The following is a 15,066-nucleotide window of genomic DNA, read 5'->3' as shown; positions in this document are numbered from 1 at the left end:
TTGGTGAAACTGAACCATTGCCAAGCAAGCTCTCAGAACAAGCATTCCCCAGTCCCAGTATTTGCTCGTTGAGTTTCCCCCAGGAGCATTTCGACTCAGTTTTACCCCAATTTTGCCTCGTCCTCTCTGCAAATTGCCCTGCTTATTCAAAATCCACTGCTCTGTATTGATGTGCCCAAGAAACAATTTCAAATATAATTCCAAATACTGATTGACCATGGAGACCCTTGTGGCATTGAATATTGCCCCATTAAATGCCCCACACAAGAACCTGGAGTGGTTAGCCCTTGCTGACAGAGACTATCAGATGAGAGAAATTGTAGAGAGGTGCAACACATACCATATAGAAACAGTTTTTGAGCTGAGAAAGAAGCATAGATATGGTATAGACCTCCTGGGAATCTGGAAATCCAATTTGCCAATTTACTATCTCCCTCAGGTCAATGAATTCCCTGACTTGATTCACCAATGCTGCACAAAATATGACCCCAATCAAAGAGCTGTTCTGAGTCCTTCAGGCTCTGTCTTGTTCCATATTACTCCTGAAGCCATAAACCAAATGCTGCAGTTCCAACCTACAAGGCCACTGGTTCCTCTTTCCATGCAGCTTTTGCTAGAGCAGGGTGCCAAGCTCTCCAACTCACAAATTACAAGAATTGGTCAATTATTTATGCGCCCAGAGTACCAGCGCCAACAGCCTCCCCCTTATCTGCATGACTGGTTCAATGACATAGGGAGACTACTGGTGGACATTATATCTTCCATCCTAGGGTTCAAGACCAGTGAGTTTGTAGATGAGACAACACTGGTGGTACTATCCATTTTTACCCCAGGACAGCCCCCTGCTGTCCAGTATGACTATGCCTCATTTATAGCCAACAAAATTCATGAACAGTTCATGAACTTGGAGAGAGAGGGTTTTCAAGTACACCTCCTACATATATCATCTGCTTTTACACAATCAGCCTGACAGCTTCCCTGTTTCCCTCAAGAAATTAGATGCAAAGGGAAACAGAAGATCTGTAATATTCTGGACATCAGTCTGTCATCACATTCATTATTCACCATACAACTACTGTGAGTTTATTGACCTATTCATTCATCCAGCCTTGTCACTGCTACAGAGTTCCCCCCCTCCTAGACTCACTGATGATATGTAGAAAATCCTTCAGCTGTCCAAGAACTATAGCATAGGGGATTGGTACTTTTACCAAGACCATACAGTGATCAGGATATATGGTTGTGAGTTAGCACCATACAGGCTACCAAAGTATGTTCCCATGAGACTCTTTGCTCTAGAATACTTCAGGCAGTTCGGCAATGCAGATATGATTCACTTCCATAGCAAAAACAAGAAGGCACAACTGAAAATTAAGCATCAATTGGGTCCATTCATCTTTAATAAGAGAGAAGAAGCTTGGGATGAGGCAGACCAAATGCTAAAAGCCCTCCAACTCAAGACAAGCTTCTATTGGGCACCCTATGACCCTAACCATTTCATAAGCCTCAGAAGAATCAAGCATAGGCTTGCTACATATGACCACATTAGCATTCCAGAAGTTGAAAAATATGCTAATCAAATAGAGTGGAAAAAAGGCACATTAGTGGAAGATTATACTAAAGAAGAAATAGCAGAGAAAGACATTAAAACTTTAGAAAAGGCAGTTGAATTGGAATATTTTGGACATGTTTGGTCTTCAGGCATTCAGCATCATGGAGAAGCTGCCTCTTCATCCACCATTCCTCAGCAACCTGCCAAAACAGCTAATCCAGCAGCAGACATGACTAAAGGCAAAACAGTGCAGCAAGAAGAATCACCTCCAAATGTGGAGCAGCAAGTGGAGCAGCAAGTAGAGCAGCAGGAAGGCAGGGCCAAACAACCTGCCTCCACAGAACAGCAAACACATGAACAAATTCCTCCAAGGTAGGAGGTAACACTTGAGTCCTCTGTTTTACAAACACCTGCTAATGAGGACAGGACAAGGAAGAGGGATAGGCAAGAGGACACTCCTCTCATTACCTCTATGGACCAGCAAGGAGAAAAGAGACAAAGGTTAAACCCTTTTTCTGAGGAGGAATCGCCAGAGAGGCCAATTGACAATATGCCCCCTCCTAGTATCGAAACATCGACCAGTTCTTTACAGCAAGGACAGGACATTCCACATGGGGCAGAGGTGAGCTCTTCTAGGCAGAAATCAAAGGCAGACTCTAGCATCAAGCAATAGTTCATTGACATCAAGAAAAGGAATGAGCCCCTCAAGCACCAAATCTACAACCATCTCCTGAAAATGGCGCCAACTAATCAGCAGAGATTAATGTCTGCCTATGACATTCAAGAACAAAAAATGACTCTTAGTCATTTCAGGCCTACCATGCAGCAACCTCAAACAGCTGCCAATTACATCAGAACTAATCTGGAAATTTTTGCGAGAGACATCCACCCCTTGGATCAAATTGAGCTACACAGGCAAACCGGGGAAATGATATATTCCACATTAGCTGATAAGACCCTGCTGGCACACCAATTACAAAATTCTCTACACAACACCGCTGCTCAACTGGAATTGGAGAAGGCATCATCTCAGGCCAAGGACAACAGAATCAAGTCCTTGGAAGAAATCATTATAGAGTTGGGTCATGATCCAAAGGACCCTAAGGGTGTGCAAGCATTATTAAAGAAAAGGGATGAAGACATAGCAGCTATGAGAAAGCATATCAAGCTGCCAGCTGGCCTTCACCCTCAAACTGGAGAAGTGGCCGAGCAGAAGAAGGATCAGGATGTAGTTGCCTTACTCCTGAGTTTATACAAGAGGTTGATGGAAACAGAGAGTGCACTAGAGGTGGCACTGAAATCAAGACAAGGTGAGGCACCAATGCAGCCAACACAGACATCTGCATCCACTCAAGGTGTGCCACTTTCTACTACTACAACAGCTCCTCCCATAGGACAGACATCAGAGGTTGGTCCTTCAACATCAGCGCCAGCAACAGCACCAGATCAGGGACCCAACCTAAGTATGCAGAACATGATGAAGGAGCTAGAAGCTTTAGAAGCACATATGGCTGAGCTGCAAGAAACCAAGGATAAATTGGCTTCCATTGAGGAAAAATATGATAAATCCAAGCAAAGTGTAGCTGAAAAAACAAGAGAGGTAAGAGCTCTTGAGAAGAGAATAAAGGAACTAGAGAAGGAGCTCTCTCTTGACAAAGTTGTAGTTGAAATTAAGAAGATCCTGTGGGCCAACATTGGTCAATCTATTACAGACCAGTGGCAATATATAGAAACTATCCATGAGCATATGGATCTAATAGGCAGGGCCCAAAAAGAAAGTCAAAGAGCAAGAGCATCTCTAGGCAATATGCCTGAAATAGCCAATAGGATGATCAATGTCCTGAACAACCGTACTGGCCCTCAGCTGGTAGCAATGGGTATCACTAACAGAACTGATACCATTTTACTAGTGAAGAGAGTGCTCACTTTGAGAAATCATGTGCAAACATTGGACAGAAGGTGTCAATAAATGCAGACAGAGGTGAACAGATTCATTGAGAAAATTACAGCATTGCATAACAGAGGCCTTCCCAGCTTAGTAACCAGTGCAGGAAGGTTATTGTCTCATGAAAACTATGCCAAGAGGGTCAATACATATGCCACAAATAAGATCACTGCAGCAGTCCCAGAGGAAACAGGGCCTCCTTCTGGGCAGAGTCTCTATGACAAGCTAGAGAATTTGTTTTTTATTGTGAATGAGATCAGACATCTTTTTGAAGTGCCTCCAAACTACTACAAATATACTGAGGCAAATGAAACTTTAGGCATAATATTAAGGCACCAATTGCCTACTCAGGAATGGTGGACGGGCATGATACAAACACTGCTGTGAAAAACAGATTGTTCACCATATTTTTGTATTTTCATCACAAAGTCAGCAGTTTTAGAAAGTTAATACGTATTTGCTCTGACTGGGAAAGCAATTGAAAGGGCCAACTCAACAATCCAGTTTGACCACCAAAGCATATGACTACAGATGCAGATGACGGGGCTGAGATAGCCGCACGACGACAAAGTAGCAAAGGGCGTATTACTTATAAATACGAAGCACACAACCGACCCAGTTGCCTCCAAAAGTCAAAGAATTTCTGACAGAGCTGAAAAGTCATTCATTGTCCATTTAAAGTAACAATAACTTTTGTATCTGCTATTTTTGAAAGTTGGTAAAGATAGTTATTGAGCAAATGACTCAGCATTAAGATATTTTGTAAAACGACTGTATATATACCCCACGCATGAACTTGCTGGGGTTGTTGATTTTTCTTCTGGAGAAACTATGCTATAAATTCAGACTTTTAATACAGGAAGCTAATGGAATTTCTGAAGTTCTGAGTTGTTTGAGGTGTTGTGGTGTGCTTGCTTGCTGCTACAGGATTCCTACGCTGTTTCATGTCACAATAAGTTTTCTGAACCATCTTATTATGTATTTCGTTCTTTCATAATCCACTCATGCTCTATGTTTCACAGGTTTAATAGTACAGAAAAAGAATAGTTCGGGATTTGTTCATTGAACACCCTAAACTCAATCTATGCTGTTATGAATGTTTTCTTCAGAATTAGTTATGAATGTGTAATTCTTAGTTGCTCACCTTCATACTAAATCTCCCATAGTAAATACTGTTCAGGAATTCTAATCTGCTCCTGAGTGATATTTCCTTTCTCCACATCACCAACTTAGTGAAAGATTCTTAGTTGCCTCTCACTGGCTGGAGATAGTTCATATTCACATTTGAAGTTTGTTTCATGATATATCTATATGGCCCTGCAGTTTCATCACTCTTACTCAATACCTCAAACAACACATAATCACAGACTCCATTGCCCAATGGATTGAACCTCCTGAAGATCACATCTCAGCTGCTAGAAGACATCATTCAACCAAAACTTTAAACAAAACTCAGTACATCATAACTAGCCTAAACATTATCAAAACAAAGCTAAATCCTAAAGAGAGAGCCCTCTCTGATTGCAGGTAGGCTAGGACTTGCGATCTAAAGATTGGTCTGTGGTTACCTCGGCCGTATTCCCTTAGGAGTCAAAGGGAACAACCTGAGTGATAACATAACTGGCGACGATCCACGAAAGATTATCATTCTAGAAATAGAAGGTCATTCCGCAGTTCAAGGACTGCAGATTGAGAACCCTGACATAACCATGTCATTGAAAACAAAACAAGTGAATATTGGTACGGAGGTAGAACCCAAATTCGTGAAGATTGGAGACTACTAGGATGAAGCGAGGTGGATAAGGTCGTTGAATTGCTCTGCGAATACTAGGACTTATTCTGTACGAAGTTTACGGATCTAAAAGGAATAATTAGGGACCTAGGAATGATGAAGATCACGTTAAAGCCTGACATGAAGCCAGCTAAGCAAAGGCCTTACCGTCTCAATCCGAAATACAAGGAGAAGGTTTGCTTAGAGGTAGACAAGATGCTAGCAGTAGGAACCATTGAGCCTGTAGAAGAATCTAATTGGGTAAGGCTAATGGTGGTGCAAGAGAAGAAGCAGAAGGATGAGATAAGGATATGCATGGATCTCAAAAAACTAAATGACACTTGTGTGCATGATCCTTTCCCGACTCCGTTCACGGATTAAGTGTTAGACAATGTAGGTAGCAAGGAAGAATATTCCTTCACTGATGGGTTCTCTGGGTACCACCAAATCAAAATTGTGCCGGAGGAAAGGAGCAAGATAACCTTTGCGACTAAGTGGGGTTTTTTTTTCAATACACTGTAATGTTGTCTGGATTGAAGAATGCGCCTGCAATCATTTTGCGCGTGGTTTTTGCAGCATTTAAGGAATTTATTCATAAGTTCCTGGAGATATATTTTGATGAATGGACTGCATTTGGGCTAGTTAAGCGCCATGTATCAAGCTTGCGCTTGATGCTTGATACTTTTCAAAGATACCAGATCGCGCTCAATCTCAAGAAGTGTCTATTTTGCGTTCCTTTTGGGAACCTATTGGGGCATGTGGTTTGTAGACAAGGACTGATGGTAGACTCTGTAAAGATTGCACTGATACTGAACTTGGAAGTACTGAGGAGTGGGAAACAGTTGCGCGCTACTCTGGGACATATGGGATATTACAGAAAGTTTATCAAAAGTTATGCCCAGATCACCGTGCCTATGGAAAAATTGTTGAAGAAGGATGTCACATTCTACTGGAACGATGACTGTAAGAAGAGCTTGGATATATTGAATGAAAATATGGTTACCGTGTCGATTCTTGTTTTCCTGGATTGGAAGAAAGAGTTCCATGTACATGTCGACGCGTCATGTATAGCGCTGGGAGCAGTACTAACCCACACTGGCGGAGAAGTCTTGGACCACCCTATGGCATTCGCAAGCCACAGATTATCCAAAGAAGAAAGTAACTATACTACCATTGAACGCGAGGGGCTAGCTATGGTGTATGTGCTCAAGAAGTACTGGAACTACTTGCTAGGAGGCCATTTTAAGATGTATACAGATCACTCCATGTTGAAGTACCTGGTCAATAAGCCTATGTTGGGGGGAATAATCTGGCGATGGCTCTTATTGTTCCAAGACTATGATTTTGAAGTTATTGTGAAGCCAGGACGATTGAAAGCAGGATCATATCACCTGTCGCACATTGAAATAGGGGAGGAACCTACTAACTTAGATGAAGAATTGTTTGATGTGTAGCTATTTGCAGTGTGTGTCGCTGATGGTCATTTTGAGGATATAATACACTTCCTAACTACATGAACGACACCATAAGGATACACTATCTAGAAAAATAAGGAATCATTGGTGTGCGTGGCAGATTTCTCTGTCATTGATGGGCATCTGTACAAAATGGGTACTGATGAGATATTGTGATGGTATGTACTTGAGTTCGAGAGAAGCAACATCCTCAAGGATGCTCATGGGGGTGTTGTGCGAGGACATTATGCAGGGAGTGCAACCATATAAAATATTTTATGCACAGGTTTGCGGTGGCCAACCCTTCAACGGAATTCAAATGTACATTTCAAGGCATGTGATGTATGTCAAAGAACAGGTAGGCCATCACAGAGGGATGAAATTCCTTTGAATCCACAAATGATGTTGCAACCCTTTAAGAAGTGGGCGACAGATTTTGCACGACCCATTTAGCCACAAGGGAAGACAAGAGAAAGGTACATTATCACTAAGATGAAGTATTTGACTCGTTGGGCAAAAGCGCAGCCAATGAAGGATTGCATAGGCGCGATGGCCACGAAGTTCCTATTTGAGCATGTACAGACGTGATTTGTATGTCTAAGGATCTTGATGAGTGATCATGGTACACACTTCCTGAATGAGATGATCAATGCACTAACTGATCGAGGTGCCTTGAGAGACACACATAGGACAAAGAAGGCTTATGGAAGCTCAAATATCAAAGTGATCAAAATTCTTTTGAACTAGGACTAGAGTGTAGATCTCGTTGTCCTAATCACAGTGGTGTGAACGATTCATCAATCCGAGTTTGGATGAGGAAGATAGAGGTAGTCAAATTTTGGTTGACTATTGCTGATTGGGCAGGCTTAAGGTGGCCACAATTCGGACAAAATCTGGTCATTGAATTCCGGCCGACCTGGGACAGATTCTTGGCAAATTTGTGGCCCGTTTAATTTGACTCCTTCGGTCAAATTTTGAAATTTTCGAAAAAAGGCTCATTAGTATTAAAAATTAATAAATATATAAAAAATGGGTGGTGGTGGGCCACCACCCCACACCTCTCCATGACATAGCCATATGCCATACATGTCTAGATAGTAATGGGCCGGCGGGAATCGAACATGCCCAGCCACATGGCCGGACCGCACCATGGGCAGCCAAACCCATGAAACAACCAACCCAAAATGCAATGACTAAATATTAAATACGCCCAACAACCATTCCAAAAAAAATGCATCGAATTGCGAAGGATTTGGGGCAGGATGCACAACGCGAACCTGACCCCCAACAAAAATGTATTTACGGGTTTTTTAATCGAAGGTTGTATTAATGTGGAGGAGTTGGGGTTTGACCACTTGACCTCCTCCACCAAATTCAGATTTCTAACCAATCCACCAAACGGTTTTGTTTTGATAAATCCACCCAAAAATTTCTTATAAACCTAGCATTTGGCCAGTGAGCCAAGGATGGAGGAGCAGAAGAGAATGGGCATGAAAATCGAGGTGGATTTTTTTTAATTAATTTATTGCAGGTGGAATCATGACTGAGCGAAATTTCTAGGAGGGTGAAATTTTTGCAGTGTCCAAATTGGAAAAACTTTATGTCGATCTTACACGTCTCAACGACACGAACCTGATGGCACAGTAACTTTCTTGATTTGATTAGCTGATTTATAGAGGACCTAGAGGAGGGAATCCTTGCGGAATATAGGGTGAATATAAAAGATTCTTTAAGCCCCAGATTTTCATTTTCTCAAAATTTAGAAATTTGACTGCCGATTTTGCACTATTCGACGTGAAAAATCTGATGGTGTGTTCATATTTTCCATTTTCTCATTTCATTTTTTGGCCACTTTTCTAAGTGGAGTGCAGGTGCCAGCATTCAGCATGTGAGCATTCATTCCATGAGATTCGACACAGTGGATTGATGGTACGGCCAGCTTCAGTAGCGTGACATCCTTTTATTCAGATGGCCCCTGGATATGAGGTATATGCAATGTGTTCATACTTCTTTCTTGCGATGCATTGTGCTATACAGATCCTTGTTTGATGGTTGATGAGGGATCTTGTTTCTTACTTGTTTCATGATTTCTATTCGATGTGATGTAGAATCATTTGTGTGATGTAATTGTTGTCATGATTTGTTCGAGATCCCTTTTTTGTATGTTGATGAGATACTCATGTTATCGCCATGTATGTTTTAATTGAGATCCCTTTTATGCCATGTTGGGGGATGCTCATTATCATCATGCATGAATTTCATGTCACACTGATAGGAAACCTTTTTGACTGAGAGTTCCTATAGCAAAACATCACTTGGAGCCACTCCTAGATGAGGGCATTTCCTTGTATGATAGCGACATCACCTCTTATGTACATCATCACTATTGACAAGACTTAATGCAATGGCCTACACCATCTTGACACTGGGGCCAGGAGACATAGTCCGTCTTGGACGAACTCCATTATCAACGTCTTGTTATTTCATGTGCTGACGATTGTCATGTTCCTCTTATTTACAACATGCATATGTATTCATTAATGTTCTTTTAAATGCATCACGAAAGTAAAAGGTCTTGGAAGGGTCCTTTGTCATACCCGGACCTAGATTAGTGGTATAAGAGTGGTCTTTGCGTCGATGTGAATTGCAAGTGTGAAAAATGGAACATGCAGTGACAGAGGAAGAAAAATGGATGTATGAGACCATGCTCAAAATTTCAAAAGGGGTGGAAATAATGTATGAAACTCTACAGAAATAGACAGAGGAAAATGAGCGATTACAGCTTCAATTGTGAGCCATGGAAGAGGCCTTAGAAGAACTGAAGCACAACAAACAAACAAATAACGTTGAATTGAAGATGCATCGGCATGAAGAGAAAGAGGAGAAACATAGTTTGCTACAACAACTACAAGAAAAGGACGAGTCCTTGCAAAAGTTGTAGCGTGACCCACGTGAAGTAAAAAGTAGTTATCTGAATTCATGTATGTGTCCTCATGATGATTTCATTGTTTTTGAAAATCATGCCACAGGAATTGGCTCCAAATTGTTGAAGAAAATGGGGTATGAAGGAAAAGGCTTGGGCATTAATGGCCAAGGCATTATCAACCCCATCAAGGTGGAGGAATTAACCCATCAGATAGGTCTTGGGTATGTCAGAAAGGAAGTTGGGAATGTGTTGAGACAGCTAGTGAACCACCAACAACAGATGATGAGTAGCCCTCATCAGTTCTTTCCAAATCGACAAAGGAGGTAAAATATGTTGATTTCCTTTCGGTTTCATCTTCACATAGTATGATTTTTGTTGGAGATGTGAAGATCCCAATTACAGGGAAAAACATGAGGCTCTTTACAAGGATGAGGCATGAGGAGGAAAAATAACTTGGTTTTAATAACCAAGGCATAACTCAACTATTGGAGGTTGTGCAAAGACCTCAATTTTCAGGCTTGAGATAGACTGAGGGAGAATTGTCGAAGGTGTCAGATGCTTCCGAGACATCGTTGAAATCATCAAGGAAATAGAATGATGGGAACACATCCCCATCATCCCATGGAAGTGCCCATTGCAGGGAAAGAGCTGAGGAAAGTTCTCATCGCCATACTTACACCAGAGACAACAAGGAAAGGTATAACCACTCTTGACATTCGAATGTTCATTTAGATTATAACCATGTTGTTAGAGATGAATGTAAACCATGGAATTGAAAAACATGTACCTTTTGTGGATTGCATAACCATACATTTTCTAATTGTTGGAAAAGAATAGCAACACAAACAAAGAGGATGCATGAAAGACCCTCCCAACAGCAGGTAAATAAACATGTTAAGAAAATCTCGAGAAAGAAGATGTGTTGTAGCCATTGCGATAGAAGTGGCCATCAAAGAGCCACTTGTTGGAGGCTCCATCTAGAGCAGCACCTTAAATACAAAGCATCGATGCATCAACCAGGTGAAATGATTGTTCGACAAGAAAAACCACCACACGGAGGTGACCCATTCACAGCGATAAGTGAAAAATGGTTTCTAGATATGTTAGCATTTCATAGTAGTTATTTTGTAAATCATTTGTTACATTTTAAAATGTAAAGGTGATGATGTGTTTTCCATCACTTGTTCAGCAACAATGATGTCTGGTCTTATTTTGAGTTGCATGATAAACTGTGAAAGTGATGTCATGTTTCCATCACTTGTCAAAGAAAAAATAGTGTTTGGCCTTATTTTTGTAAATCATGTGTTGCAGTGATGATGTTTTTTCCATCACTTGTTGAAGAAACAATGATATTTTGGCTGGGGTATTATGTCCATCTTGATGTAAACTTGACCACTGAGTATGTGTTATAAACTCGTGGGAAGTGTGGGATGCTTGGGTCATTAGTTGGTCATGAAAGTCAAGCATGTAATTTGTAAAACAATGTACTACATGTTGTAAAGGTTATAGGTGTTAGCTCATTACTTAAGGCTTTGAAGAACAAAGGTGAAGGAGATGGAAGTGAGACCTTTATGGACACTTGTGATGCAGACATGGTATAGAGAAGTTGTATATTATTTTTCATGCTTTTGGAGGACCAAAAGCTCCTCAGTGGAGAGGATTTATCTAGGTGGCTCCAGAGACACACATAGGACAAAGAGGGCTTATGGAATCTCAAAAATCAAAGTGACCATAATGCTTTCAAACTAGGACCAGAGCGTAGATCTCATCATCTTGATCGCAATGGTGTAAACGATTTGTCAATCTGAGTCTGGATGAGAAAGATAGAGGTAGTCAAAGTTTTGGTTGACTTTTGTAACTCGACATGCTTAAGGAGGCTGCAATTTGGAAAAAATACAGCCACCAAATTCCTACCAACTTGGGCCAGATTCTAGGCGAATTTGTGGCTCGTATAATTTGACTTCTCAAATCAAATTTTCACTTTTTTGAAAAAAGGCTCATTAGTATTATAAATTAAAAAAAATTAAAAAAAAGGGGGGGGAGGTTGTGGGCCACCACCCTCACCACCCCACGCATCTCCATGACATAACCATATGCCATACATGTCATAGATAGTAATAGGCTAGCGAGAATTGAACCCACTGGGCCATGTCGCTGGCCTGCACCACGGGCGACCCAACCCATGAAACAACCAACCCAAAACACAACAACTAAATATTAAATATGCCCAACGACCCTTCCAAAAACAACGCACTGAGTTGCAAAGGATTTGGGGTGAGCCACTCAATGTGGAATCAACCTCCAACAAAAATGTATTTACGGGTTTTTTGATTGAAGGTTGTATTAATGTGGAGGAGTCGTGGTTTGACCACCCGCCCTCCTCCACCAAATTCAGATTTCTAACCGATCCACCAAACGGATTTGTTTTGATAAATCCATGTAAAAATTTCATATAAACCTAGCATTTGGCCAATGCGCCTAGGATGGAGGAGCAGGAGAGAATGAGTGCTGAAACCGAGGTGGAATTTTTTTAATTAATTTATTGCAGGTGGAACCATGACTAAGCGAAATTTCTAGGAGGGTGAAATTTTTGCAGTGTCCAAATTGGACAAACTTTATGTCAATCTTACACCTCTCGGTGACATGAACCCGATGGGGCAATCAGTTTCCTGATCTGAGTAGCCGATTTGCAGAGGACCCAGAGGAGGGAATCTTTGAGGAATCTATGGGGAACCTAAGATATTCCTTAAGCCCAAGATTTTCATTTTCTTAGAATTCAGAAATTTGACAGTCGATTTTGCACTATTCGATGCCACAAATCTGATGGTGTGTTCAGATTTTCCATTTGGTCATTTAATTTTTTTGTCACTTTTCTAAGAGTAGTGTAGGTGTCAGCATTCAGTGTTTGAGCAATCATTCCATGAGATTCGATGCAGCGAGTTTGATGGTACGACCAACTTCAATAGCTTGATATCCTTTTCTTCAGATGGCCCCTCGATGTGAGGTTTATGCAGTGTGTTCATACCTCTTTCTTGTGATGCATTGTGCTGTACAGATCCTTGTTTGATGGTTGATGAGGGATCTTGTTTATTACTTGTTTCATGATTCCTGTTTGATGTGATGCATAATCATTTGTGTGATGTACTTGTTGTCATGATTCGTCATGTTTTGTTTTAGATCCCTTTATTGTATGTTTATGGATACTCATGTTATCACCATGTATGTTTGCGTTGAGATCCCTTTTATGCCATGTTAGGGGATGCTCATTATCATCATGCATGAATTTCATGTCATACTAATAGGAGACCTTTTTGACCGAGAGTTCCTGTAGTGGAACATCTCTTGGAGCCACTCCTATGTGAGGGCATGTATGATAGCGACATCACCTCTTATGTACATCATCACTATTGACAACACTTAATGCAGCAGCCTATGCCATCTTGACAACGGACTCGGAGACGTTGTCCCTCCTGAACGAACTCCGTTATCAACATCTTGTTATTTCATGTGCTGACGATTGTCATGTTCCTCTTCTTTACAACATGTAGATGTATTCATTAATGTTCTTTTAAAAATGCAATTTAACACATCACGAAAATAAAAGGTCTTGGAAGGGTCCTTTGTCACACTTGGACTTGGATCACTTACAAAGGAATTTTAGGTATATCACCAGAAGAGCACACCTTATCACCCATAGGCGAATGGCACAATGGAGGCATTCAACAAAGTGTTTGAAAACGCGCTAACCATGGTTTGCAATGCTCAGCGAAGTGATTGGGACCTACACATACCTGTAGTATTGTGGACTTATCGAATGACATGCAAGAATTTGATGGGACAAACCCCTTTTAGGCTTGTCTATGGGGTGGAAGCCATAATGCCTATGGAATATATCATGCCTAGTCTGCACATAGCAGCACTCAAAGGTATGATGGATAGCGGAGCACGGGAAGAGAGGCTTGCACAGCTAGATGAGCTTGAAGAAGAAAGATTTTTGGCTGGATTTCACCAGCAGGTCCAAAAGAAACGAGAAAAGGCATGGCATGATCAACACATCAAGCTACAAACATTTAAGGTAAATGATTTGGTTTTGTCGTATGATAGTAACTTTGATAAATTTCTAGGAAAATTCGGGATGTACTAGTTAGGGCCTTGTGTTATTAAGGAGATTACCAATGGAGGAGTGGTACAATTGGTCAAGTTAAATGTAGAACCCTTCATAGGAAAGGTGAATGGCAGTCACTTGAAGCCATACACCGGTGGTCTGGCAATGTGACTAAATGAAAGTGGCACATTCTTAGCGCTCTAAGTAGCTGAAAGGAGGCGTGAGAATATAAACTACACTGCCCGGGTGGGGGATCTGTGTGATGGGAAGATGGTTCAAAGCAAGGATGTGTCACTGGGTCCGTGGAAACGCAGAGGGAGCTACGCTACCGAGGGAGAAATCGCACAGACTAGCTAGAAAGTGACCATTAAAGTCACTTTTCATGAGAAGACGACAAAAGTGATGCCAAATGGAGCGGGCGACAGGAATTTAAGATGAAATTTATGGATTAGATCCTTGAAAATATGCCACAATCAAGTATTAAAGAACCAATTATGGGGGAAATAGGCGGATTTGAATTCAGATTGCCCTATAAATTAGAAGTGGCTACCCAACGAAAAACACTTAACATTTTGAGAATTGAGTTGTTGCTTTTTTAGTTGTGCATGAACTCTAAATTCTTTCAAGATCTGATAGAGATTATGGCGTTTTAACAATTGTCAAAAGAGACACAAGCAATGGTGAAAAGCATCATGTCAACCCGTGTAGAAGCTATGAACACCGAAGGAGTGGCTGTTGAGGAAAATGTGCAGGAAATTGATATGGGGACCGAAGTAGCTACCCCAGAAGTAGCTAAAGTATTGGTGGAGGTCCCAAAATATCCAAGAACACCGAGATCGAAGCCAACCCAAACCAAGGAGACCATGAAAGAGAAGAAGGGCAAGTAGCCTACAATACCGGTGTGCATGTCGCCAAGACAAAACCCACCAAAGCCCACTACCCAGGAGAAAGGAAAGGCTATAAACCTAGAAGCAGAAGAAGAGGATATCGAAGACATCCCCATGGATGATGAGGATGTGGGAGTGGAAATAGAGGAGGTTGAAGCCCAGGGTGCGGACCCTATTACACGGTTGCTGGAGTATGTCCCTCTACGCAAGCCTAAGTCCAAGGTCCCAAAGGACATTGATGAAAGTAAGACTCCCCTGCAAACCCCTTTTCTACCAGATGAAATCACTTTTGATGGTCCACATTTGGCACGCGTGCTTATTTTGAAGCTTTAAGACTAGGACTTGGAGTACCATGAGAAGTTCCCACACTTGGTGACCGAATACTTGATGCGCCGCATCATAGACACAAATATGAGGATGAATTCA

The 15,066-nt window shown here is 41.4% G+C and overlaps 1 pseudogene; it reads left to right on the top strand.

The window, feature by feature from the left end:
• LOC149176260 (uncharacterized) overlaps positions 1 to 15,066 on the top strand; it is a 134,406-nt pseudogene that overhangs the window by 95,467 nt on the left and 23,873 nt on the right.

Source organism: Pinus tabuliformis, chromosome 4_1 (genome assembly GCF_031772625.1).
Source record: "Pinus tabuliformis cultivar Carrire ecotype Pingquan chromosome 4_1, CPIR1, whole genome shotgun sequence".
NCBI classification, from domain to species: domain Eukaryota; kingdom Viridiplantae; phylum Streptophyta; class Pinopsida; order Pinales; family Pinaceae; genus Pinus; species Pinus tabuliformis.
The sequence above is the reverse complement of the archived record's forward strand: the minus strand, read 5'-3'. Positions and strand labels throughout refer to the sequence as shown.